Source organism: Talpa occidentalis, unplaced genomic scaffold, assembly GCF_014898055.3.
Source record: "Talpa occidentalis isolate TD23 unplaced genomic scaffold, MPIMG_talOcc4v2.1 talOcc4.12, whole genome shotgun sequence".
In the NCBI taxonomy this organism is placed as follows: domain Eukaryota; kingdom Metazoa; phylum Chordata; class Mammalia; order Eulipotyphla; family Talpidae; genus Talpa; species Talpa occidentalis.
In genome coordinates this window covers 13597034-13623989 of record NW_023601212.1, presented here as the reverse complement: position 1 = coordinate 13623989, position 26956 = coordinate 13597034, and the positions used below count along the sequence as shown (strand labels likewise).

The 26956-nt window shown below is 44.2% G+C and overlaps 1 long non-coding RNA gene across 3 annotated transcripts in view; it reads left to right on the top strand.

Moving 5' to 3' along the window:
* The window catches only part of LOC119240679 (uncharacterized), a 170546-nt gene that overhangs the window by 57009 nt on the left and 86581 nt on the right, over positions 1-26956 (top strand). Inside the window, exon 1 of one of the 3 annotated variants that reach the window (XR_008551020.1) lies at positions 2907-3036. The exons of the other annotated variants lie outside the window; for them this stretch is intronic. This is a non-coding gene — a long non-coding RNA (uncharacterized LOC119240679). Of the gene's footprint in view, positions 1-2906; positions 3037-26956 lie in introns of those variants that run through there. 3 annotated transcript variants of the gene reach the window in all.

Genomic DNA, 26956 nt, shown 5'->3' with positions numbered 1-26956 from the left:
GTCTGGAGAATCTTGCAGAGGAGGAAGGCGAGAAGGAGGGTGATGATCAGGGGGCAGGAAGGAGTTTGGCCCTGCAGTCGTCTGGTGGCAGGCTGGTGGAGGGCTCGAATGGGGTACTGTTGTCCTTGGTGAGGAATGGGGAGGGTGCGCTGCTCTGTAACACCCTTCCTTATCCTTACCAAACTTTTAGTAAAGTCTGAAACACACAGAAGCATGGTGTAAATGGAGAACAAATTTGCAAATCCTTCAGAGGGGCCCCAACGTCTGGCTGATGTGGAGGGGGAACCAAGGGCATGGACAGCCCACTAACCCTTGGGCTCGGGATGCACCCACGTGGAGTAGAGGAGGGCAGAGTCGAGGGAGTGAGGAGTCAGTCGCTATGAGTCTTCCTGAGAAAGTCAGAGCATCTGCTCCCACTGCAGGCTGAGGCCAGAGCGGGGTCATAGTGACCAGCTCCCAAAAGTGTGTGCTCTGAGGGTTGAGCTGCCTTCCCAGTGAGAGGGAAGTAACAACATCCAGTGTGGGAGTAGACCCACCTGCTGTGGAGTCTCCCAGGCATCCAAGAGGCAGCTTCCCAGAATACCTGGTGTGTAGCTGAGAGCCATGGACCTGTGCCTCAGAACAGCCCTGGACTCTGGAAAGGCCTGTGGCCGAGAAGTAGACTGAGCAGTGGGTGGTGTGGCCTGAGGGCTGCAGCCCAGACAGGATAAGAACAAGGAGGTTGGAGATGACATCACTATCCCTTACCCCCATTTCTGGCAAGAGCACCCCAAATTAGAGGCAGCCTCTAGGTGAAAAATGGGTGTTCTGGAATTAATCAAACTTAGTGCCATTAAAACTCAGCTCATAGGAAATACGGTTATTTCTTGTCTAAATGAGGCTGAGTGGTGGTTCTTATCCATGACATTTTGCTCTGAGAGTCTGGGTCTTGGTCCAGCTGTGGGGTGCCAGCAAAGGGCACCAGTACAGTTTTGGTGGTTTGAGGGCGTTCTGTAGGGGTACATTTTCCCTGGTTCCAGGAGAACATGCAGGAGGGCTCCTCTCCCCCTGAGGTTGACTTCAAAGCCGCGTGCGAGGTCTCCCCGAGAACAGGGACTCCCTCTTCCCACTCTCGCACAGGGTGTCCTTTCAACCCCCAGTCTCTCTATCTCAGTGAAAAGGGTAAAACCCATATGAGCCAGACGCAGGGATTCTTGTACTACATGGCAAGAGTCTGACCGCCCCCCACAGGGCTCCCTAGGGGAGTGACTCATCCGCAGTAGAAATGGCCAAACACAAACAATGAGGAAGCAGCACAGCCACCCAAATGTCAGCAGCGAGAAAAACTGTCAATGAATGAGCCGGCAATGGCCCCACAACAGACACCCCAGGGGTGGGTGTAAAACTTGGGTCACCCCACTTGGCAGGCAGCCGCTGTCACCCATTAGCAGTGGGCGTGAGGATTAGGGGACCTCTGAGCTTTCTCTAGTCCCAGTGACGGTCACCACAGGGGCCGCTGCTTTGGCAGGCAGCCACCCTCTCCACCCCCTCTTCTTGAGTCTGTGGAAATGGTTTTCCTCTGTGCTCCAAGAAGGTAGGATCCTGCCTTTTACTACCTGCTGCTTTGCTGGCTAAATTCTTTCTTGTACCTTTTCTTAGGTGAGCGGGACCATTTATCCAGCAAGAATTGCCCAGCTTACGGGTTTCCACCCCCTGCCTTGTCTTCTCATTTTCCTGTCTGCTATTGAGTCGCTTGAGTTCAGCTGCCTCAGCTGCAGCATGACTTTCAGAGGGTGCATCCTGGGTGACTTTTAGGATTTAGATGTTTTAGCATCTGCGCCCCAACTAGATAAGTAACTTCAACCTCCCAATATGGGGAGGGTGGCAGTGTGGGGAGTGGATGGCCCTGCTTTGCTAAAAAGAATACCCTATCCCCCCTCCCTGATTTCCTAGCCCCCTGAGGTCAGCGATTAATCACCTTCTGGAAGCCTGTTGCAGGGTTTGTAATGGAAATGACTCTGTCGTCATGGTAACTCTGGCTGGCCCAGCCAGGGCCTGCTCTAGGCCTGCCTGCCTCTTCTAGGTTTCAGGTTTATTTACAAGCTGTGAGCTCTAGCAGGGAGGTTTTAAGAGCAACTACTTGTGATCAGGAGCCTAAGGTAAAGGCTGGGCATGCAGAGGCCTTAATTCGTAGTCCTTGTTCAGTCTGGACTGGTCACCATTCAACAGGGTTCCAAATATGGCTCACCCATTGGAGGACAAAGTAACCTTTCACCTACCATACCCTGTCAACTCTCATCCTCCCTGTTGATTGGAGACGCCCATGAGCAGGCAGGATTGTGTATTTGAAAAACGTTGGGCTCTGAAAGGAACACACCAAAGCTTGAGTAATAGCCCTGCCACTTACCAGCTGTGTGTCTTTGAGTAAGTTACTCAAACACTCTGATCTTCAGTTTCTACTTGTCTAAGCAGGGTAGTATCACCTAAATCATGGTGTAATTGATACTTTTTTTAAAGATTTATTTATTTATACAAGAACTGGACACAGGCCAGATGCACAGAAGGGTGAGAAGATTTACCAGAGACAGAGCAGGGAGCAGAACAGGCAGACTGATGAAATACACTGCTGAGGGGAGCAGCGAGTGAGACAGGAGAGGTCTGCCGCGCCATGTGGGATTCTCGCTGGCTGTTGGGAATCGAACCTGCGCTGCAGAGGCTGTGGACAGCTTCACAGTGCAAAGCTCAACTGCCTGTGCCGCCAGGGAGGCCCTGAAACTTTTATAATGCAGGAATGGCAAACTTTTTCAATAAAAGGGCCATACAGTAAAGAGCTAGTGTTTCACAGGCCACGTGGCCTCTTGCAACTTCTTGACTGTCCTGCTAGCAGAAGAGGAGCCAGAGGCAGCGGAAACTACAGAGTGTGGCATTGTTCCAGCAAGCCAGCCTGAGGCCTTCATGCGGCCTCGCTGGGGAGAAGGGATAAGCCCGTGTTCTGTGCAGAAGCTGTTTCTGAATGAACGTGCTGCATGACCGCCACTACGGAGAAGGGACACTAGGGTAAGGCAGCTGCGTGGTGACACAGCTGAGGGCAGGATGAGAAGTTCAGAGTCAGGCTGGACACGCTCTGCAGGGCCCTCCGTCCCTGGAGAGGTGCAGCTGGAAAGCAACTGTGCCCTGAGTGTGATTTATTATGCTCTTAGCCAGGACTTTTCCAGAGAGGGTTGCTGGGGATGAGGAAGAATATGGGGATACCTAATCCACTCACAACACTGATTTATGCCAGCTCTGGGCAATGGCCTTTTCCCCTAGCCCCTCCAACAGTGTAGGGGATTTAGAGCTCTGTTTCTAATTCTGTGTTCGCTGCTTCCAAACAACCAGCCAGCAGGGCCAACCTTGTTCTGCCTGAAGGGCACAGCCAGGCTCTGGGCCTGCCTGGGGGATAAGCCGGCCTTAGCAATCCGTCCACCGCCCTCGAAGGTAAGAAGCAAGGATTCTTGGGCCCAGGGCGCTGATGCAGGATGAGGCCCGTCTGCCCTTGCAGAGCGTGGTCCTCCACAGGTCTGCTGCGGCTGGGACTTGCTTCCCGAGCTCTAGGCCAGTGGTTTTCCAGGCTGGAGACTGGCTGGTCCAGGCCTCTGCTGGCCAGAGGAGGGTGTCAGGGAGCTCATGAGGAAGGGGAGCTTGGTGCTGGTGTACAGGAGCCTCACTGTCAGGAAGTGTGTCTGGACTGCTGTCCTGGGCCTCAGTTTACCTCTCTATAAAATCAGTTCCTCTCCTGTCCTGTCAGCTGCCTATGAGGCCAAGTCAGAGGGAGAGCTGGATGGTGGGGTCTGTGGGCGCAGGCGGTGCACGACTCCAGGAGAGCTCTATTTCTGGGGCTTGTTCTGATGACACCGTGTTTTCTCCTGCGATCCAGCAGCTGTTCTTTCTGTCTCACCCCTGTGGTGTCGCTGTGAGGGGGAGTATCTCTCCTTCTCACTGACAGCCTTCTTTGCCATGGGTGCCCTTATCCTGCTCCTCAGTGTTGAGGCCTTACATGTAGCTGGTACTTCACAGTTTACAAAGCAACTCCAGAGATATCCTCTCGTTTCACTTCCATAACAACCCTCCAGGCTGACATGGCCCTCTGGGCTGGTCCAAATTAGAGATGAGGAAACCACCTGTCAGGTGACATGGTTTAACCCCGGGCTGGGCTCCCCCCACCAGTAGGGGGCACAGCTGGGCCTGGGCCCAGCACACACCCGCCTCTGGGGGACCTCCTGTCCTCTCTGCCTTCCCTCCTCCAGAGCTCTCAGGAAACCTGCTGCCCTCAAAAAAGCTGTTGTTCTGCTTTGTACCTTTTCACTGCAATGAAAATATTAAAGGATAGTTTGTTTTGAAGGGGCGGTGGGAAGTAATTAAAAGAAAAAAAAAGGAGGGGCTTTATTCTGAAAAGTGACCCTCTGTCCCACTGTCTTCTGTCATCACCACTGGCGCAAAAGTGTTCCACTTTCGAATGTGACACTCCCCCACCACCACCCCCGGCCCATTCCAAGCCTTCTACATGCTCAAGTCAGGCAACTTTGAGGGAGAGTGTGAGTTATTTTTAACACAGTCTGGGGTTCTCCTTATTCATTGTTCAAGAGGGGGAGGAGACAGTTGAAAACCCTGAAGAATTTTGTCTGGCTTTGGATTTGCACCCAGCTCCAGCTGTCTCCACGCGTCCACACCCACCAGCGGCCGTCCAGGGTGCCATGGGGCCCTGAGTTCACCATTATTTTCCTTGATGGGCTTGCTGAGCCACAGCCTCTGCTCGCAACTAGCCATGGTAACTTACAAAGGTCCTCAGCACCCTTGGAGCACCCCCGTCTTTGAAAACCTGGACACAATGTCTGTATCCAGGGCTGCAGGGAAGGCACCCCAGCCCTATCCTCATCACTCCAAGTGGGGCCTCTCTCTGGACTCCTGCACCAGAAATGCCTCTACCCTTGGACACTCTGTCTCCTCTCGTTCCCACTTGAGTGGTAGCCAAGACTGTGAGCCAACGAGATAAAAAATAAAAATGATAGCAGAAAGGCAAGCCCGTCAGGCTGAGCCAAGCCTCCCTGACAGCAAAAGGCCTCTCTGAAGGAAAGGAAAACAAACAGAAAATCCTTGCAAAGAGCCACTCTCTCCCGCCTCTCCTCTCTCTCAGCTTCCTCTCTGTCCCTCGTCATCTTTCTCACTCGCCTTCCCCTTTCTCCTATAGCACCTACTTTTCCTTACCGTTCAGCTTAGCCCACAAACCCTTAAAAAATATTCCTATAAGGTCTGCGTCAGATTTAACTCTAGATTAAATTCTGTTAGAGTGAATAGTGAATTCCAGGAAACTGTCTAAATTTGTTGTGTTGGTAGTTTTTGTAGCAAATGTTATTTGAACAAAAAAAAAATAAAAAGCTGAACGTTGGGTATCTTGAAGACATCTCTTTGTATGGGCACTTGGCATGTGCTCAGTGGAATCCTGGGCTGTGGTGCCAGCACTACCTCTTACCAACAGACCTTTCCCTGCCACCCCACCCACGCCTTCCAAGTTGGCACACCTGGCCAGGTGTTTCTCACAGCTGTATGGTTGCTGGCTTTGATTATCCATCAAGGATTCCTTGAGGACTTCCTGTGTGACTAGCATCTGGCTGGGCACTGCGAAGAATTCCGTAAACCTAAGACAAGACTCCTGCCCTCATGTTGCTTACAGTTTAAATGAGGGAGATGCAGCCACTATACAGCCAGATTGACTCAAACAAGGTGGTGGGACCTAGTTAAGCGCTAAATGCCATCCTTGGTCTGTCTGCCAGGGAAACCTGTCTTTCTAGGCACCAGTAAAGACTTAAATCACCTTCCTCTCCACCCACAGCCTCCCAATCCTAGTAATCTTTTGCATATATTCATATATTTTGCAGCGTGCACTGTAGGACTTAGGATGTGCTGCGTGCTGGCTATTTTCATCTCTGTCTCCATGTTATGATTTCAAAGGCTCCATCTTATGAAGAACTAGTGAGGTACTTGGCACCAGTTTTAAGAAAGTGTTATAATGTTTATTGGCTGTATTGTGTGAGCTAAGGACTGTGCTGGCTTCCCTTCCTTGTGGGACTCTGTGTCATGGCTACAGCGTAGACTCAGTTCCTCTTCCAAGTTGTATGGGGTAATGAGCTAATCCAGGGGACTGCATGGAGCTCACAACATGCTCATCTTAAAGTCCTTGTGGGAGGAAATCACAAACCTGGCGGTTTCTTCTCTGTCCATAACTTTGGGGTCAGGAGATCAAATTTGGAACAGTCAGAGGTAGAGACAGGTCCCTTTCAACTACATCTTTGGGAGAATTGATAGCTGCATTTTAATTCTCTCCAGGATGCCATTACCCCCAGACACCCTTCCCCTCTGATGACACCCATGATGAGGGGTGGAAGAGGAGAAAGAACCCTCTTGGAGGGTCCTGTCCTTTGCTCAGTGAGAAATGATCTATTAGAGGCTGACAAATCAATAAAGGCAATTTAAGCGCCTTTCTTGGAGTCTGTGTGACTTACAGGAAGGCAATGGTGTAGCGCCTGGGTGGTGCCATAGGCCCCTTGCTCCTTCCCCTCTCCGCAATTATAGCAAATTTGCCTAATGCACTAAAAGCCAATGAATCATGTCGACTGGTGATGGGATGGGGAAGGCGAGAGGCAAGATGTCGGATGCTGGCAGATGCCCTACTAACCTTGGTTTTAATTAGGTTTGAGTGAATAACAAACAAAACAATCCTTCATTTGCGACAACCAACCACAGTGAAAAAAAGACCCATAGTTGGTTGTTGCAAATAAGCAAAATCCTCGGTCATGAGGGAAGCCAACATAGTTTCCTCTTTATGAACCACTGCTCTTGAGAGAGTAGGGTACTCAACCATTGCTGGACTTGAATCCATTTCTCCCTAACTGGGACCCAGGCCTAACACCTCTTAAAAATATTCTGTGTGTTCTTTGCAATGGGGTTGGACTCCTACAGTGTTTGGACTCATTAGCATTAATCAAAAAGAGGAAGTCACAGCATTCCCTGCTTTCATGCTAAGGCTTGAATTTTTATAATCTTAAAACTCAGTCAGAAATTCTACAAAATAAGTGGCTTGTATTGACTAAAACTGCCAAGGGCAAGATAGATACATCTCAGGAGCTGATCCAGATTCAAAGAGAGAAAGCGATATCAGGACAACTGAAATATAACCTGTAAACCTGGATTTTCTTTTATTTTTTTTAAATAATAAATTTTATTTTTATATTCCCCATACAATTGCAGCCCCCCCCCCATTCTGACCCCAATCCCTCCCCTCCCGCCCCCCTAAAAGTGTCTCTGGTTCATAGTTGTTTGTTGATTTTGATTTTCACTTTCTTATAGTTATTCATTTTCCTGGTCCCTTATTTAAGTTTTCTAGATTCCTGCTATGAGTGAGACCATCCGGTATTTTTCTTTTTCTTTTTGGCTTATTTCGCTGAGCATGATCCCTTCCAGCGCCATCCATGTTGCTGCAAATTGCATGTTAAACCTGGATTTTCTTTAGCCATACAGAACACCATTAGAATAATGGGAGAATTTGAATAGAGTCTATAAGTTAGCTAATAGCATTGTCACAATATTAGTTTCCTAATTTTGATTACTGTGTTCTGTTAATGTAAGAGGTTGTCCTTATATTTATAAAACACACCAAAGGGAGAAAGCGGCATATCTGCTACTTACCTCTAATGGTTTATCATCTATCATTTGTCTGTCTAGGACCTATGTAGCTATCTGGAGAAAGCAAAGGTGGTAAATTGTCACCATGTGTGGAATCATGATGAAGAGTAGGTCTGTATTCTTTGTACTGATTTTTTTAACTTTTCTGCAAGTCCGTTATCATGAAAAGGTTGGGGGGAAAATCTGATTAGTAGAGATTGCCAGCTGTGAACAGTGTTTCAGATCCTTTTCTGTTCCCCCTTTTCCCAAGCCATCCTCTCCATCCTAGTTGGGGTCAGGTTTGTAATTTAAATCACTGAATACACAGGAGCTGTGGGGACCCATAGATTTCTCTCAATGGTCAGGTTTCTTACATGGTGAAGTTGCATGAAGAAATTTGCACAACCAACCAAAGAAAAATGAAAGGATTAAGCCACATGGTCGCCAAGCTCTTTTCTATGCCAACATTCTTTATATATATATATATATATATATATATATATATATATATATATATATATGGTTTTTATTTATTTTTATATTCCACATACAATTGCAACCCCCTTATTTTGACCCCAATCCCTCCTTTCCCCGCCCCACCCCCCCCACCCCCCATAGTGTGTCTCTGGTTCATAGTTGTTTGTTGATTTTGATTTTTTCTTTCTTATAGTTATTCACATTCTATGACCTTCTGAGTCCTTGAAGTAGGAAATACAGTTCTGTAATATTAGTAATGAAACATTGCTCCTGCTTTGCTTGTGCTACTTGCTATTCTCTAAGAGCACTCACAGCAGGAGAGGTGGCTGTTCCTGCCTGCAGCCACTTGGAGGGCTTCCCTGCTCTGGAAACCCATGCAATGACATCCCCGCTTAGGGCTCAGACAGCCCAGTCTGCTCCTCCTCTTGAGGCTAGCTCCTGCCCAGGACTTCTTCAGGGTTCCCAGGAACTGAGCGTGGGAGGACACACTCAGTGAAGGTGCAAAGGATTTGCGCTGATGCTCAGTTATCTCCACACACATCAGATGCACACAGACCAATCTCCAAAATTATAATCCTGAAACACTCACGGTTGCTGAGGAGGGCGGCTTGTAGCATTGCTGGAGTAACCTCCACCATCTGTGGCCCTAATTCACCAGCCAAGGACTGATTCTTCATCCGATGTCCTTTATGTTGTTGTGTTTGACAGTGGGGCAGGTAACTTCAGCTGGCACTGCTAGGTGACCTACCTATTAGCCATTTTCCTCTTCTTTGGTATTCAAATCCCAATTTTGTTTGGGACATCAGTGTCCCCAGTTAAAAATACTGCCTTGCCCAGACTGTCCTGAAGCTGGGAACCCTCATTCACAGGCTTTAGTTTGGGCAGAGAGGCAAAGAGAAATTTCAGGCCATCTTCAGAATGAGCAGTAGCGTGAGCTGGCACTTAGCCCTTCCCCTCTGCCTGGCAAGCATCGGTGCTGCTGAGTGCTAGGGCAGCGTTCTCACAGCCACGGGGGTGACAGCCTCTGCCAAGTGCTAGTGCAGCAGGTTGAGGAGGAACATCTCACTGTGTGGGACAAGGAACTGCTCATGACAGGTGTCTTAACCCTATGCCCTGATGCAGCCCCCACAGAGCCCTCGGTCCTGATGATTTTCAGTAGCTCCAACTTCACCCTTCTCATGAGGGTGTCTCATTCTCCAATCTACACTCTTTGATTTAGGGATAGACCCCAAACTGAAGCCAGAACAATCAGAACAAATCTGGACTTTGATATTAAAAAGTGGGACTTTTTTTTTTTTTTTTTTTTTACTGTGGATTTGGAGTTAAAAGGTGGCTATGAAAAGAAATCTTGTTGAAAATGAAGTTAACATTTGGGAGTGGCAATCCCACTTGAGAGAGAGAGAGACTGGGGTTTCATGACATCATTTGAGCCCCTAGAGCAAACTGTGCCTGAAGCCAGCTTAACCTTGGACTTTTATTATACAAACCAGTATGCCTCCTCCTTCCTTAAGCATGTGGGGTGTCCTTGAGCAGGAAGTACTGGGAAAGCCCTGATGGATCCAGAGGCTCACTGAGTGTGGATGCTGATAGAGGAAATTCTGGTAGCAGCTCTCTTGGGTCTTTGGAAAGGACTTTGTGCCTGCTGACTGGTTGGGGAGGATGCTTTGCAGGAGTCAGGAGCTTAGTTTAAGGAAAATCTGAGTCCATTTAAGTGTCATTCTTCATCCCAGTAGGACGCACATTTTGATCTTTGGGCCTGGTGAGAACAGTTTTGTCAGCTCTGAAAACGAGACCTGTCTTGGAGAAAACCGTCTTGGAGAAAAACAGGGGTCTGTTTTATTTGGCTTGGGGGAGGGTAATGCAGGCTAATGGAATGTCCTGTGGTGACTTATCCACTCATCTTTCAGGAAACACAAGCACGGGGGACAACACTCACTTTCATAAAATTGTCTCTGACACCATCTTAATTCCACAAATTACTGTCAACCGGAGCTGGAAGGAGTTATTTTTAAACTAAATCTACTTGGCAGGCCACAGGGCAGGCTTTCACAGTATAGCTCAGGAAGGTCCTAGAACTTTCCTAGTGAAGTACCTGGAATTTTTTTAAATATCTTATTTTATATAATTCTTACATGATTTTTCATTTTTGCACAATGTATGCATTTTCATTTTGATTATATTCCCCATACAATTGCACCTCCCCTTATTTTGACCCTAATCCTTCCTCTCCCGATGCCCCCCAGAGTGTCTCTGGTTTATAGCTGCTTGTTGATTTTGATTTTTACTTAGTATTAGTCTTTTTCCTGGTCCCTTATTTAGGTTTTCTAAATTCCTGCTATGAATGAGACCATCCAGTATTTTTCTTTTTCTTTCTGGCTTATTTTGCTGAGCATGATCCCTTCTAGCTCCATCCATGTTGCTGCAAATTGCATGTGTTTATCTTTTTTGATTGCTGAGTAATATTCCATGGTGTATACGTACCACATCTTCTTGTTCCAATCATCTATTTTTGGGCATTTGGGTTGTTTCCATAGCTTAGCTGTTGTAAATAGTGCTGCTATAAACATAGGGGTGCAGGTGCCCTTTGGAATTAATGTTTCTGGTCATTTAGGTAAATACCTAGGAGTGGAATGGCTGGATCATATGGAAGCTCCATCTTTAGCAGGTCGAGGAACCTCCACACAGCTCTCCATAGTGGTTGGACCAGTTTGCACTCCCACCAACAGTGCAGAAGAGTTCCTTTTTCTCCACACCCTCGCCAACATTTGTTGTTGCTAGTTTTTTTAATATGTGCCATTCTCACTGGTGTGAGATGGTATCTCATGGTAGTTTTGATTTGCATTTCCCTGATGACAAGTGATGTTGAACATTTTTTCATATGCCTGTTGGCCATTTGCATTTCCTCTTCAGAGAAGTTTCTTTTTAGCTCTTCTGTCCATTTTTTGACAGGATTATTTTCTTTGTTTTTGTTGAGTCTCATCAGCTCTTTGTAGATTTTTGTGATCAGTCCTTTATCATTAGTGTTGTATGCAAAAAATTTCTCCCAATCGGTGGGGTTTCTCTTTGTTTTGGTTACTGTCTCTTTTGCTGTGCAGAAACTCTTTAATTTGATGTAGTCCCAGCTGTTTATCTGTAAGTACCTGGCATTTTGTATGTAGTTTTGACCCAGAGGAGAAAAGAAGGGCCTTGCTGTGAGCAGTGGAGGGAAACATAGGGCTCAGAGGACAGTGGAAAAGCCCACTTCCTGTGCACCTGCATGGTTTCTGACTTCTGGGGCAAGCCAACATGTGAGAGCACGATGAGGCATGAGCTGCAGGAAGGGTGAGAATCTGCATCAGTGACAAGGCGGCCCAGCCGACCCACGTACACATCCCTTCTTCACACTATCACTGGATAACAGCCCATACTTCAGAGTTTATTTTCTTCTCTCCTCTGAGCCCACCATACCTTAAGTTTGTTGTCTCCCGGAAGCCCCAGGACCGACAGGTCCCTGTGGTATTACAGTTTTTATCTCCTCATTTGGCCTTTGTGGACAGACAGCAGAGGTGACTGCCTAGGATGGAGAAGCCACACCTTTCCTGTGCCCCTCCAGCACCACCTCTGGATTCATTCAGGAACCAGAAACCTTCTCCAGGGCAAGCAAAGAAAAGGTTGAGCTTCCAGAATATTCCTTGGGTCTTTCCTTCTTTCAAGCCTTTCTTGAATCTTGTCTTTCCTGATCCTCTCCCAGGCGTCCATCTTTCCATCTTCCACCAAAGGACCAACCACTCGGAAGAAAGGGCCCTAACCCTCTAGGACCAAACAGAGGAATCAACACACAGTCCAAGAGCTCACAACTGTTAGCCTCTAACCAAGCCCCGTGCTTTCTTTCTACCCAACTCTTTCCTCTCCCTTCCTTCCCCACTTACCTCAGACTTTCTCATCAACCTTAATCACTATTCAGTTTAACCAGTTATGACCTAAAACTGAGCAGCGAGACTCCTGTGGAGCTGGTACCTGATCCTCATGGCATCCACAGTCAGTGTGAATGGCCTCCGCACCCTAGATCTGAAACTCAGGCTCAAAAAAGGCAAGATGTTTTCCCAGGCCACCCCTTTGACACAGAGCTGGCATCTTGATTCTGGAGCCCACACTCCCAGTGTCCTCTTGCCTCTGCCAGTGTGAATTTCCCAGGGACCACATGGTGGAGAGAGGCGGGTCCTTGGGGGCCTACATCGGTGTGGGTGGGGTAGGGGACACCGCTGCCCAGAAGTTTACTCCCTGGCTCTCTTCGTACATGGCAAGTATGAAGGTGGTCTGAGGGAGAGGTGAGGTTGTGCTTCCTCTCCCCCCACACCCCTTCTCTTAACAAGACTTGAAATAAAAACAGGGGGCTATGCTGCAGTGCCTTTATCTCTGACCCAGGTCACAGCTGGAGAAGAACATGAGTGAAATCAGGTCCCTGTGCCTCTGGAAATCTCTGGCTGCTTTCCTGGAATTGAGTCATGTCTCCACTTCAGGAAGGTGTCATTAATTTGGTGCAAGAAATGAACAAACTCGAGGACAGTGAGGCGTAGCACTCCCAAAAGGAGCAGGAGACTTTCTGGGCTGTGTCCACAAGTGTGGGCTGAAAGCAGAGATTACAGAAGGTGTTGATGGGTCTGGAGCTTGAAAACTTTCCTTTAGAGCAATTAAGAGGCGGTTTAGCACCTCCGTGGTGCTTTTTGAATTTAGTCCATTGGTATACTTTGGGCACAAGGCTGGGCCCAGCCCCTGGGGCAGTTATGTGAAGGGTGTAGGGGTAAGCGGGTGGCAGGAAAACTGTAAAATAAAAATCTCCTGTGGGGTTTCTGCTGTGGAGTTGGCAGGATTCTGCAGCCTGTGATACTGAAGGCATCTAGAGATGGCGATACTTTCACGTTACCATTGAGGATCCGGGGGTGCAAGTAGTACCTCCCACAGAGGACTGGGCCCTGGACTAGTTTTGGGGTGGGGCAGTCTGGGAAGCATTGCTTCTCCCACAGCCTGCTTCTGAGCCATGCACCAGGAGCCTCTTTCTATGTAATATCTCTGGCACACGTGCACAAGAGCACAGAGGAAACCCGCAGGACTGACCAGCCCAGGGCTATGCTGGAGCCAGAGACAGCTGGCCCTAGGGGTGCAGGACACTGGGTTTTGTTTTTTGAGTGTTTTTTGGCTTTTTTAACCATATACATATAATTGTGGTGTGTGGCTATGCACTGTGAAATGACTACCACGATCAAACTAATGAACGTGCCCATAATCTCATAGTTGCTTTTTATTTATTTATTTTTTACCATTTTGTGTGTGGTGAGAACACTTAAGAGCTACTCCCTTGGTGAATTTGAATTATACAGCACAGCACTGTGAACAGCAGTTCAAGTTCATCCTCCAGGACCAAAACTTTGTACCCTTGACCAACATCTGTCCCTCCCCGCCTCCCCCTGGTAACCAATGCTCTCCTCTCGGTTTTTTAAATTTGACTTTCTTAGGTTCACACATAAGTGATATTGTGCCGTATTTGTCTGACTTATTTCACTTAGCATAATGCCCTTCAGGTCTATCCGTGTCACAAATGGCAGTGTTCCTTTTTTAGGAATAATATATATGAATAATATATAATTATATAATAATATAATGAATAATATATATGAAAATATGTATCTTGGCTATTGTGAATAATACTGCAGTGAATGCAGGGATGCAGATATCTCTTTGAGATCCTGATTTCATTGCACTTGGATACATAATTCTATACCCAGAAGTAGGATGGCTGGATCACAGGGGACATTAGAGGGTGATAAACCAACCCCATCAGAGCCTCTTTGGCCAGAAGGGCTCTAGGACACAGCTTCTCTTTCCAGCTCAGGCGATGTGCCAGCAGGCCCTGACCTGCAATAGATTTAGATGTCCTGCGAGCCTGGGCACTGATGCCCCAGAATGCTGACAGCTAAAGCTGTATCTTGAGGTGTCCTGGGACCCTTGGCAAACTCTTTCGGTAAAGCCCATGCTGGAATGAAGTGGCTAGGCTCCTCCCTGAAGCCTTAGGAGAACGCTACACACTCCACACGGGCAATGGAAAAATGAGTGGTCTCTTATGGAGTGAAGTCTTTTATTTGCTGACTTGAGACTCAAAGGTCATTTCCTCCCTCTCTTATCCCCAACCCCCTTCTCTAATTAGTTGCCCTGCTTCCCCCTTTCTAACTTTGTACTGTCTGTCCTACAGCTAAGAAAGGTTTTATATCTCCCAAGAGGTCTACCTCCAAATTTCCCTTTGCCGGCTCTGGAAGGTTCCTGAGCTGCAGGTCCCTTGTTAGCCTTCCACATACCAGCCAGTGGGCTACTAGCAGGAATGCACCTGAGGTGATCTTGGCCTGAACAGATTAGTCAGCGCTCCAACTGCCTTAGGCCTCGCCTCATTGACTCATTGCCATAGGCCCTGGTGACTCAACATCTCTCTTTCTGAGCTGTAACTGCAGGTGGGGCCATGCTGGAGCTGGGAGGGACATCCAGGTTGGTGCTTGGATCCAGCCACCCACGTCCCACCCTGTCTACGGGCTCCAAGGTCAGACATGCATGCTGCCTTCCCTCACTCAGCAGGCATAGCTGGCCCCCTTCCAATGACTTTCAGCCCTGGAATCCAGACCCTTCTCCTCCCCTTTTTGTCTTGGTTCTTAGAGAGCATTGATCAAAGCAAGAAGGGAAGCTAAGGGGTTTCATGGAAGCACAGTCGTGCAGAAAGGCTAGGAGACATGGTTAGCTTATCTGTCAGCAATTTAAAACTAGAAGATTTCCAGAAATGACTGAGCTGGGGAATTAACCCCCAGCTTCCTGGCTTTTTGCCAGTTAAAGGAGGCCTAGGAAGGAGGGGGGCTACAGCCTAGGGCTTGGAGCATTATCATCCAGAAGAATCACTGTACCAGGGCCTACAATCCAAAGGATCCTTCTCCTAGCTCCTAAGGTCCTACAGGTCTGGGTCTCCCTGTTAAGCATGAAACATTCCCAGAGGTTTATCTAGACCCTGTGTCTGAGTCACTGGATTATCACCCTCCCCCTGCACACCAGCAGAAGCTGGCAAGCACTGTCAGGGTGAACATAAGGAAAAAGGAAGAATGCTGGCGAAAGGCCTGGGAATCTTTAAGTGGTCGGTGGCAACAAATGCAGGTTAGAAAGCCAGGCAGAGTTGTTTTGCAGTCTTGGTGATGGTTATCCTGGACAAATTACTTGACCACACAGAGCCCCAGCTTCCTTGTTTGCTTGCTTGTTTGTTTCCAAGTTATGTTTATTGAAGTAAAGTGGGTTTACATCTTTGTACCTGCACTGGGGGTAGTAGATCCAAACCTCTACAAATGTATACTTTCACATCCTGCATCACTAGTACCCCAACAATCCTTGACCACCTTCCATTGGGTCCCTCTGTCCCCCACTAGCACCCTTCTAGTCTCCCTGTCTGGTTGCCTCAGTTTTGCAGTCAGATGTGAAGTTTATTATGTTTTCGTTTTGACTGACCCTTTACGTTTCTCTATATTCTGCATGGGAAACCACCCTGTATTGTCTTTCTCCTGCTCACTTATTTTGCTTAACTTTATCCTCCCCAGTGGCATGCATATTGTTGCAAATGGCGGGAGTTAATCCTTTTTTATAACTGAGTAGTATTCCATTGTGTGTGTGTGTATCACATCCACTCCTCTGTCCTTGAGTACTTAGCCTGTTTCCATAACTTAGATGTTGTAATAGGTCTGCAGCAAACAGGAGAACACTTCCCTTTGAATTAGTATTTTTGTATTTTGGGGGTAAATACCTAGGAGTGGAATTGGCAATATAATTTACCCTCAGGACTTTTATTGTCAGGAATTAGTGAGCCAGTTCATGCAAATAAGCTTGGCACCATGCTTACCACAGAATTGGAACTAAAAAAACAAATGTTGCTAATATTAATTAGTTTTTTAAGGACCCTGAGTTATAGAAGCAGTCTTCAATAGCCTTGTGTAAAGGATCTAGTTACCTTCCAGTAACATAGGAAAACTTGTCTCCCTCCCTTGAAGGGGTTAGGGGTACAGGAAGAAGCCTCCAGTTTCACCCTTTTCCCACATCCATGCTATATTATCTGTTGGCACCCCATTGCTCCATATATCAGAGAGCCTGATGGCTAGAAGAAATCTTTAATTTTATCTCATCCTTTCAGAGTTAACTATTTCTATACCATGTATTCTAACACCTCAGTTAATGTGAATATATTTCAACTTTCTAATGATGTAGCAGCCACCCATCCAACCACTAAATACTGATTACTGGCTATGCCAAGCATGTGATTAGGTATTAGGGATACACCAGTGAGAACAGGACACAAACAATTTTCATCCCTGTGAGTCTAGTAAAAAGAGGCAAATATTGAATATGTGATAGTATAAATATTTAGTTATAATTATTAATGTAATGGCTTCCCGCATGTCAACTGGGAGTGTCCACAGGCTAAATAAAATCAGCTCACATCCTCAAACCACTTTCTGCTCTCCCCAGGATCCATGAGGCAGAGGGGTATCTTGGGTTCTAATGGTCTGTTAAGGTGTCAAACCCATGTCCTCAGATTATGGACCATCTAAGTCTTTTATGTGTACTGTTGCCATGCCAGGTATGAAACTCAGCCTCCTTCTTACTTTCTAGGAAATATCTGCTTATATTACAATAATTTGTCAATAGATTCACAGTGTGAAAAGATGTAAATTCTGACATAAAAGCCATAAAATGTATGTGTGTGGGGAGGGGAGTATTAAATATAGAGCTTTAGTATGTGTTCAGAGTTAAGCTGTTCTCAGCATATAGACTATTATAAATATGTTTTATGTAAGCTTCATGGTAACCCAAAAGCAAAAACCTAAGTAGATACACAAAATGTAAAGAAAAAGAAACCAAAGCATACCATTACAAAATCATCAAATCCCAACGAAATCAAGAGAAGTGAGGAACAAAGGAATTACAAAACAACCTAGCAGAAAACAATTAACAAAATGGCAATAGTAAGTCCTTACCTATCACTAATCACTTTAAATGTGAATGGACTACATTCTCTAATGAAAAGATATAGAGTGTTTGAAAAAAGAAAGCAAGATCCAACTATATACTGTCCAGAAGACTTATTTTAATGTTAAGAACTCATAGATTGAAATTGAAGAGGTAGAAAAAATATTTTATGCAAATGGAAATGAAAAGAAATCGGGGATAGCTATATTTATATCCACAAACTAGACTGTAAGCCAAAGACTATAATAAGGGACAAAGAAGGCCGTTATATAATGATAGAGGTAAAGTCATCAAACAGATATAATATTTATACACATAACATAGGAATACCTAAATTATATATAAAGCAAATATCAACAGATCTAAAGGAAGAAATAGACAGCAATATAATAGCAGGAGACCTCAGGATTCTACTTATACCAATGCACAGATCATCAAGACAGAAAATCAATAAGGAAACATTGGACTTCAACTACATGTTAAACCAGATGGACCTAACAAATAAATACAGAACATTTTATCCAACAGCAGCTGCATACAAATAGAACATTCTCCAATCTATGTCATGTTTAGGCACAAAATGAGTCTTAATAAATTTAGGAAGATTGAAATCATATTAAGAATCTTTTCTGAGCACAATGGATTGAAATGAGAAATCAATTATGAGAAGAAAATGGGAAAATCCACAAATGCGGCTACTAAACAGCATGCTCCTGAATAACCAATGAATCAAAGAAAAAACCAAAAGAAATCAAAAAGTATCTTGAGACAAATGACAATGGAAACACAACATTTTGGTATATAGCAAAGAGATATCTGTATTCCCATGTTCATTGCAGCATTATTCATATTATTTGTATGTATATGTGTGTACATATATATGCACAGTATGTGTGTGTGTATATATATATACACACAATGCACATGTATATGTGTGTGTGTATATATATATATATATATATACACACACAAACACACCCATATACATATAGTGGAATATTATTCAGCCTTTAGAAAAGAGGAATGCCTATCCTTGTGACAACATAGATGACCCTGAAGGAAATTAGGTTAAGTGAAATAAACCAGAAATAGGCAGATACTACGTGGTATCATGTACATGTGGAATTAAAAAAATTTCAAACTTACAGAAACAGTAGAAAAAGGTTTGCCAGCATTTGTTGGGGGCAGGGAGAGGAAAAGATGGGTAAAAAGATACAAACTTCAAGTTAGAAGATGCAGCAGTATCTGAGGATCTAATGTATAACATTGTTGAACTCATAGTTGGTAATAATTGTATTGCATAATTGACATTTGCTAAAAGAATAGAGCATCACTTATTCTCACCTAAAAGAGGGAGGGAGGGAGGGAGGGAGGAAATGTTGCTTAGGTGATGGAAATGTTAATTAACTCAGTGCAGCACAAAGCAGGTACAGCTTTTCAGTGTGTGTGTGTGTGTGTGTGTGTGTGTGTGTGTGTGTGTGTGTACATACACGTATTCTATATGTATACAATCATGTTCACGTTGTACATGTTAAACATCTTACAATTTGGTCAATTATACCTCATTAAAAAGAAAAAAGTGGGGAAAGAAAATGCTGCTTATATCAGGCAATCTGTGGGTTGTTAAACTACCTGCAGATTTTTATGGGGAAGAGTCACCAGAATAAGGTTTTATATCATAGCAATATAAACAGGTTCAAGTTGACATCAAGCATCCCCTTTCTAAAAACGTCCTTTAGACATTGCAGCTCTGTCACTCACCACCCCACCCCATGTCTTACTCAGTGAGTCCCAGTCTCACAACTTCTGGCATACTCTGTTCCCTTGGAGAAATATAAATTTCTCTTATTTGTTCATACAAAACAGTTTTGCTCGTTTTTGTCTGCTGCAGACGCTTCTGTGAATGCCCTGAAGTCTCACTTTCTATCTGAAGCTGATCATCAAGGTAGCTTGGTTTTGTTTGGTTTGCTTCTAAATTGCTGTTCTTTTCTAACAATGCTCCCCAGAACTCAGGTCAGCATTGTAACCCTCAACCTATAGTGTGAGTGAGGATTAGTAGGGAATGTGTTATAATCCTACAGTGGTTCTTTTTCAGTAGGTATGGAGTGTGGGGTACAGTCCTAGAATCTACATTTTATTTTTTTTTTGAAGGAGTGTTTTTTTGTTTTTGTTTTTGTTTTTTAAAGATTGATTTATTTATACAAGCACTGGGTACAGTCAGAAGCACGGGAGGGTGAGAGAATTCACCAGAGCCAGAGCAGGGAACAGAACAGGCAGAAGGACTCAAGTACACTGCTGAGGGGAGCAGTGGGCGCGACAGGAGAGGTCTGCATGCCATGTGGGACCCTTGCCTGGCAGCCGGGAATGGAACCGGCACTGCAGAGGCTGAGGGCAGCTTCGCAGCCCAGCGCTCAAACGCTGCGCCACCAGGGGAGGCCTGAATCTACATTTTAATCCAGTGTCTAAGTTGATTCTGTTCTGCCCCAGGGATTCTGTAGAGATGCTTCAACAACTGTATTCAAGAAGGGCTGCAGGTCCATCTATTGTCAATCCAATTATCTCTGTTTTTATCTATTTTATAATTAGGTATCTGCTAAAATTCTATTTTAGGGAATTGGTCTGTACACATCTATGGATCCAACACTACCAAACATGCCTTTTCAAATCATGATCTAAAAGGATTTCCCAACCCATGATTTCAAAATTAAACAAGGACACCTCTCATAAAACTCACTTACATTCTTTTCTAGCTTTGTTATAGCTTCCTTTTTTTTCACATTTTAAAAAGTGCCTTGAATTACTTTTTATTTTTTTTTATTAGGTGTAAGTTAAGGATTCATCTTAGCTCTTATACCAAATTATTTACCAAATATATTAGCAATATTCATTGAATAATCTGTCCATTTTTTTTTTCAGATTTGACATATACCCTTTATCATATACTGCATACCCACCTAGATCTGTTTCTGGGTATCTTATTCCCTTGGCATGGTGCTACTCTTCTGCTCATTCTTTCTGAATTATTATACCCTTCTCTCACAGTTCATTATCCAGAAGAGCAGATTGCCTTTTATTGCTTTTCTCTTTGAATATTTTCTTTTTCATATCTTGATTTTTTTTTTTTTTTAAATATTAAATTTTATTTTTATATTCCCCCATACAATTGCAAACGCCCCATTCTGACCCCAATCCTCCCCTCCCACCCCCCCACCCCCCAAAAAGTGTCTCTGGTTCATAGTTTTTTTGTTGATTTTGATTTTCACTTTCTTATATTCATTTTCCTGGTCCCTTATTTAAGTTTTCTAGATTCCTGCTATGAGTGAGACCATCCGGTATTTTTCTTTTTCTTTTTGGCTTATTTCGCTGAGCATGATCCCTTCCAGTGCCATCCATGTTGCTGCAAATTGCATGTGTTTATCTTTTTTGAATGCTGAGTAATATTCCATGGTATATATGTACCACATCTTCTTGATCCAGTCATCTATTTTTGGGCATTTGGGTTGTTTCCAAAGCTTAGCTATTGTAAACAGTGCTGCTATAAACATAGGAGTGCAGGTGCTCTTTGGAATTGATGTTTCTGTGTCCTTTGGGTAAATACCTAGGAGTGGAATTGCTGGATCATATGGAAGCTCTATGTTTAGTAGGTCCAGAAATCTCCACACAGCTCTCCATAGTGGTTGGACCAGTTTGCACTCCCACCAACAGTGCAGAAGAGTTCCTTTTTCTCCACACCCTCGCCAACATTTGTTGTTGCTAGTTTTTTTAATATGTGCCATTCTCACTGGTGTGAGATGGTATCTCATGGTAGTTTTGATTTGCATTTCCCTGATGACAAGTGATGTTGAACATTTTTTCATATGCTTGTTGGCCATTTGCATTTCCTCTTCAGAGAAGTTTCTTTTTAGCTCTTCTGCCCATTTTTTGACTGGATTATTTTCTTTGTTGTTGCTGAGTCTCATCAGCTCTTTGCAGATTTTTGTGATCAGTCCTTTATCATTAGTGTTGGGTGCAAAAATGTTCTCCCAGTTGGTGGGGTTTCTCTTTGTTTTTGTTATTGTCTCTTTTGCTGTGCAGAAGCTCTTTAATTTGATGTAGTCCCAGCTGTTTATCTTTCTCTTCACTATCACTGCTTTGGGTGATGTGTCTGTAAGATGTCTTTGATGTGCAAATCCCGTAGTGTTTCGCCTATATTTCCTTCTATGTATTTTATGGTTTCAGGTCTTATGTCTAGTTCTTTAATCCATTTTGAGTTGATTTTTGTGTATGGTGTGAGGTAGTGGTCAAGCTTCATTCTTTTGCATGTAGCGACCCAGTTTTCCCAGCACCATTTATTGAACAAACTTTCTTTGCTCCAATGCATAGTCTTTGCTCCTTTGTCAAAGATTAGTTGACCATAAATCTGTGGGTTTATTTCTGGATTTTCTATTCGATTCCATTGGTCTGTATGTCTGTTCTTGTTCCAATACCATGCAGTTTTGATGATTATGGCTTTGTAGTATAGTTTGAAGTCTGGGAGTGTGATGCCTCCATTTCCTTCTTTTTTTTTCAGTAGAGCTTTGGCTATTCGGGGTTTTTGGTGATTCCATATGAATTTCATCAATAATTGTTCTATTTCTTTGAAGAATGCCATTGAGATTTTGATTGGAATAGCATTGAATCTGTATATTGCTTTTGGTAGGATGGCCATTTTAATAATGTTTATTCTTCCAATCCATGAGCAGGGGATGTCTTTCCATTTCTTTGTGTCTTCTTCTATTTCTTTTAACAGTGTTTTATAGTTTTCTTTGTATAGATCCTTTACCTCTTTTGTTAGATTTATTCCCAAATATTTGATTTTTTTTGTTTCGATAATAAAAGGGGTGGTTTTTTTTATTTCTTCTTCTTCAGATTTATTGTTTGTGTATAGGAAGGCCACTGACTTTTGCGTGTTGATTTTGTATCCTGCCACTTTACTGAATTGATTGATGAGTTGAATTAGTTTTTCTGTGGAGATTTTGGGGTTCTCTATGTATATTATCATATCATCTGCAAATAGTGATAGTTTGACTTCTTCTTTTCCTATTTGGATTCCTTGGATGTCTTTCTCTTGTCTTATTGCTCTGGCTAGGACTTCCAGTATTATATTGAAAAGCAGTGGTGAGAGTGGACATCCTTGTCTTGTTCCAGATCTTAATGGAATTGCTTTCAGCTTTTCACCATTGAGAATGATACTGGCTGTTGGCTTGTCATAGATGGCCTTTATGATGTTGAGGTATGTTCCTTGTATCCCAAGAATTTCAAGGGCTTTTATCATGAATGGGTGTTGCACTTTGTCGAAAGCTTTCTCAGCATCTATTGATATTATCATATGGTTTTTATATTTCTTTTTGTTGATGTGTTGGATAACGTTGATTGATTTTCGGATGTTAAACCATCCTTGTGCCCCTGGAATAAATCCAACTTGGTCGTGGTGAATTATCTTATGGATACATTGTTGGATTCTGATAGCTAAAATTTTATTGAGGATTTTTGCATCAGTGTTCATTAGGGAGATTGGCCTATAGTTTTCCTTTTTTGTGTTGTCCTTATTCGGTTTTGGTATTAGTGTAATATTGGCTTCATAGAACGTGTTTGGTATTGTCCCTTCCTTCTCAATTTTTTGGAAGAGTTTGTGAAGGATAGGCACTAATTCGTCTCTGAATGTTTGGTAGAATTCATTTGTAAATCCATCAGGTCCTGGGCTTTTGTTTTTGGGGAGGTTTTTAATTACCATTTCAATTTCGCTGCTTGTAATTGGTCTGTTTAGGTGTTCTATTTCTTCTTTATCTAGCTTTGGGTGATTGTAGAGTTGTAGGAATTTGTCCATCTCCTCTAGATTGTTGAACTTGTTTCCATATAACTGTTCATAGTAGTTACTGATTATTCTTTTGATTTCTGCTGTGTCCGTTGTGATTTCTCCTCTTTCATTTATGATTCTGTGTATTTGTGCTTTCTCCCTTTTTTCCTTTGTGAGCCTGGCTAGGGGTTTGTCTATTTTATTTATTTTTTCAAAGAACCAGCTCTTGGTTTCATTGATCTTTTGGATTGTTTTTTTAGTTTCAATTTCATTTATTTCTGCTTTGGTTTTTATTATTTCTTTTCTTCTACTGGTTCTGGGGTTTTTTTGTTGTTCTTTTTCTAGATCTTTGAGCTTCGAGATTAGGTTGTTTCTTTGAGTTCTTTCTTGTTTTTTGATGTGAGCTTCTATTGCTATATATTTTCCTCTTATTACTGCTTTTGCTGCATCCCATACATTTAGGATATTGGTGTCCTCCTTGTCATTCAATTCAAAGAATTTTTTAATTTCTTCTTTGATCTCCTCGTTAGTCCAGTGGTCTTCCAGTAATGTGGCTTTTAATCTCCATGAGGTAGGATAGTTCCTTGCCTTCTTTTTATGATTTATTTCTAGTTTGATGCCTTCGTGGTCAGAAAAGATGGTTGGTATGATTTCAATCTTGGTGTATCTGTTGATGTTTGTCTTGTGCCCCAGTATGTGATCGATCCTGGAGAATGATCCGTGTGCACTTGAGAAAAATGTGTACTCCGTTTTTTTTGGGTTTAGTGTTCTATAGATGTCTGTTAAGCCCAAATGCTCTAGGTCCTTATTTAGAGCTTTAGTTTCTTTACTTATTTTTGTCTTGTTGATCTATCCATTGTTGATAGTGGTGTGTTGAAGTCTCCCACTACGTATGTGTTTTCTCTGATGTCTGTTTTCAGAGAGGACAACAGTTGTCTGATATATTTTGGTGCTCTTTCGTTTGGTGAGTATATGTTAATGAGTGTTATTTCTTCTTGAAGTATTGTCCCCTTAATCATAATGTAGTTACCATTGGGGTCTCTTTTTATTTTTTTGAGTTTGAAGTCTGTTTTATCTGATATAAGTATAGCTGTTCCTGCTTTCTTTTTTGGCCCATTTGCTTGTAGGATTGTTTTCCATCCTTTGACTTTGAGCCTATTTTTATCTTTTGTAGCTAAATGTGTTTCCTGGAGACAGCAAAAGGTTGGGTTTTGTTTCTTAATCCAGGCTGCAACTCTGTGTCTTTTTATTGAAGAGTTTAGTCCATTTACATTTAGAGTTAATATTGATATGTTAGCATCTGTATTTGCCATTATGTTTGTCTTTCCTTTGATTTTATTTATTTATTCTTTTAATAACTTTTTTTTTTTTTTTTTTGGTCTTCTTTCGTTGTTATTCGTCCCTCTGAGGTTCTGGCTTTAGGATTCCTTGTAGTATTTTTTGGAGTGGGGGTTTAGTCGCAATGAAATTCCGGAGTTTCTCTTTGTCTGGGAAGGTCCATATTCTTTCTTCATGGAGGAAAGAGAGCTTTGCGGGATAGAGTATTCTTGGTTGGCATCTGTTTTCTTGGAGTCTGTTGACTATGTCCCTCCACTCTCTCCTTGCCCGTAGTGTTTCTTCAGAGAAGTCTGATGTCAGCCTGATTGGTTTTCCTTTGAATGTTATCTGTTTCTTCCCTCTTGTCAGCTTCATTATTTTTTCCTTGTCCTGGATTCTTGGGAGCTTTACTATTATGTGTCTTGCTGTGTTTTTCCTTTCGTCGTGGAAGTTTGGTGTTCTTCTTGCTTCTTGTATATCAATTTTCAGCTCCTTCTTCTCATTTGGGAAGTTCTCTTCAATTATATCCATGAATATTTTCTCTGTTCCTACATCTCTCTCCTCTCCTTCTGGAATTCCTATAACTCTTATATTTCCTTTCCTCATGGAGTCAGATAGTTCCCGAAGTCTTTCTTCATTCTTTTTCCTTCGTACTTCTCTTTCCTTTTCTGTTTTGGTTCTTTTTATTTCTGTGTCTTCAAGATTACTTATTCGTTCTTCCATTTCATCTATTCTGCTTTCATTGCTTTTCCCAGAGTTCTTTAGTTCCTCCATTAATTCTTTGATCTCCTGCATTTCTCTTACTTCCCTCTTTAGGGACTCAATTTCCTTCTTCTGATCTATCACTTTTTTAATCATGGCAATTTTAAATTCTCTTTCTGGAAGGCTCAGAAGTTCTTCCAAGTTGCTGTCGTTGCAATCTGGGGAGTGGTTTTCTTTTTGTGGTGTGCTTCTTTCCTGAGGAGTTGTTAGGTTGCGTGTGGTTCTTCTACTCCCTACTGTCTGTTTTCTAATTTGTCGTATGCGTTGGGACACTGTGTTGCTCGGACTGACTGACATCTTGGGTGAACTTCTCCGCTCCCCTCTGGCTCTTCCAGGAGCCATCTCTGTCTTCTGGGGGAGCTTTCTGCTGGTTTTAGGCAGTTTTTACTGAAGAAATGTCCCTGTTCTCAAATGGCGAAGCGGGATGCAGTCCCTGCGCCTCCGGTTTCAGGCACACTCTTCTGCGCACCCGGTCTGCCCCGGACGTGGGTGCCTGCTCCCTCTGTGGGCTCAGACTGCTGGTCGGAAGGGGCCTGGCGTGGAATAACTTCCCGGCTGGCCACTGGGTCCTCCAGAAACCTTCTGCCCTTTTCAATCAGTCTTAATAAATGCCCTGTTTTATAGGGTGTTAGTGACTTTTTTTTTCCTGGTCGCTAGGTGGCGCCAGAGATCTCTCCTATTGTCCTTGGGGGGCTGTTTTTCGCCTCCCCCCACCCCGTGGGACAGAGAACAGAGCGGGAATGGTAGGGTACACCTCAACAGCTTTGGGGTGCTGTGTCTGCCTTGTGCTCCACCGTCGTGGAGAAACCACGCCCCGAATTTTCGTGCCCCGGGTCTCAGTTCAAAGCCCACAGTTCCAGGACGCGGGCTGTAGCCCAGTTCAGTGGCGCGGGAATGGCGCCTTTTGCACCGCTCCCGTGCCTGGGTGCCTGGATCCTGCTTACTCAGGGAGGGACCTTCACCTCAGTGAGGACCTCCGCGCGTCTCCCCGCAAGCCTAGGTCGTCTCCCCGCAAGCCTAGGTCGCAGGCGCGGGGACCTGGGCAGCCGCGATCCAGGTCTGCACTTGCTTTTCAAGCGCGCTGAGCACTCCGCGTTTCCGCGCCAGCTTACCGGCAGCCCGGGCTGTGTGCGCGTCTCCCGGGGTCTTTGTTCTTCTCTAATGGCGCCCGGAGCCGTTTGCTCACCGCCGCGGCGGCGGATCCTGCAGGGTTCGCCTCAGCTCCCGTTCACGGGGTGTGGTGGCTGCAATAGTTCCTTTCCACTCACAGTCCCGCTTGCTGCGTCGTTTGTTCTTGTGGGCCGTTTTGGTTTGTTGTTTCCTCCTCTCTGCCGGTCGGAGAGTGCCGCCTCTGTGGGCGGGGGAGGGGAGCAGGGTTCTGCGCTTCCCTCCCTTCTAGTCCTCTTTTATGGCCACTTTCTTCTTCGGGCAGTTCGCTGGCGTCACCCGTTTATCTTCCGTGTCCCAGTTCTCACTGGGACCTGCCGCTTTTCCTCCCTATTCACTTTTTTTAATGGGAGATCTTACTCGCAGCGTCTCCTCGCCGCCATGTTGCTCCGCCCCCTCCCATATCTTGATTTTTAATTTAAAATGATTTTCCCTTGTTTCTAGAAAATGCTCAGAACTTACTTTCTATTTCCCTCTACCATCCCTTATACTCCTTTCACCTTTTCCTGTCATTCTTCACCTTTCCACCTCACTTCTTTTACTAGCAGCCACTGGTTTTTATAAATATTTTTCTTTGTTGAATTGCCTCCTGTGTACATGTTCAATATTTGCGTCTGTCATTTTGATTTGCTTTGCTACAAATAATTCCCAGGAACTCCTTCACTGTGCTGTAAATGGCAACATTTCATCTTTCCTTATGGTTGAATGGTATTCCATTGT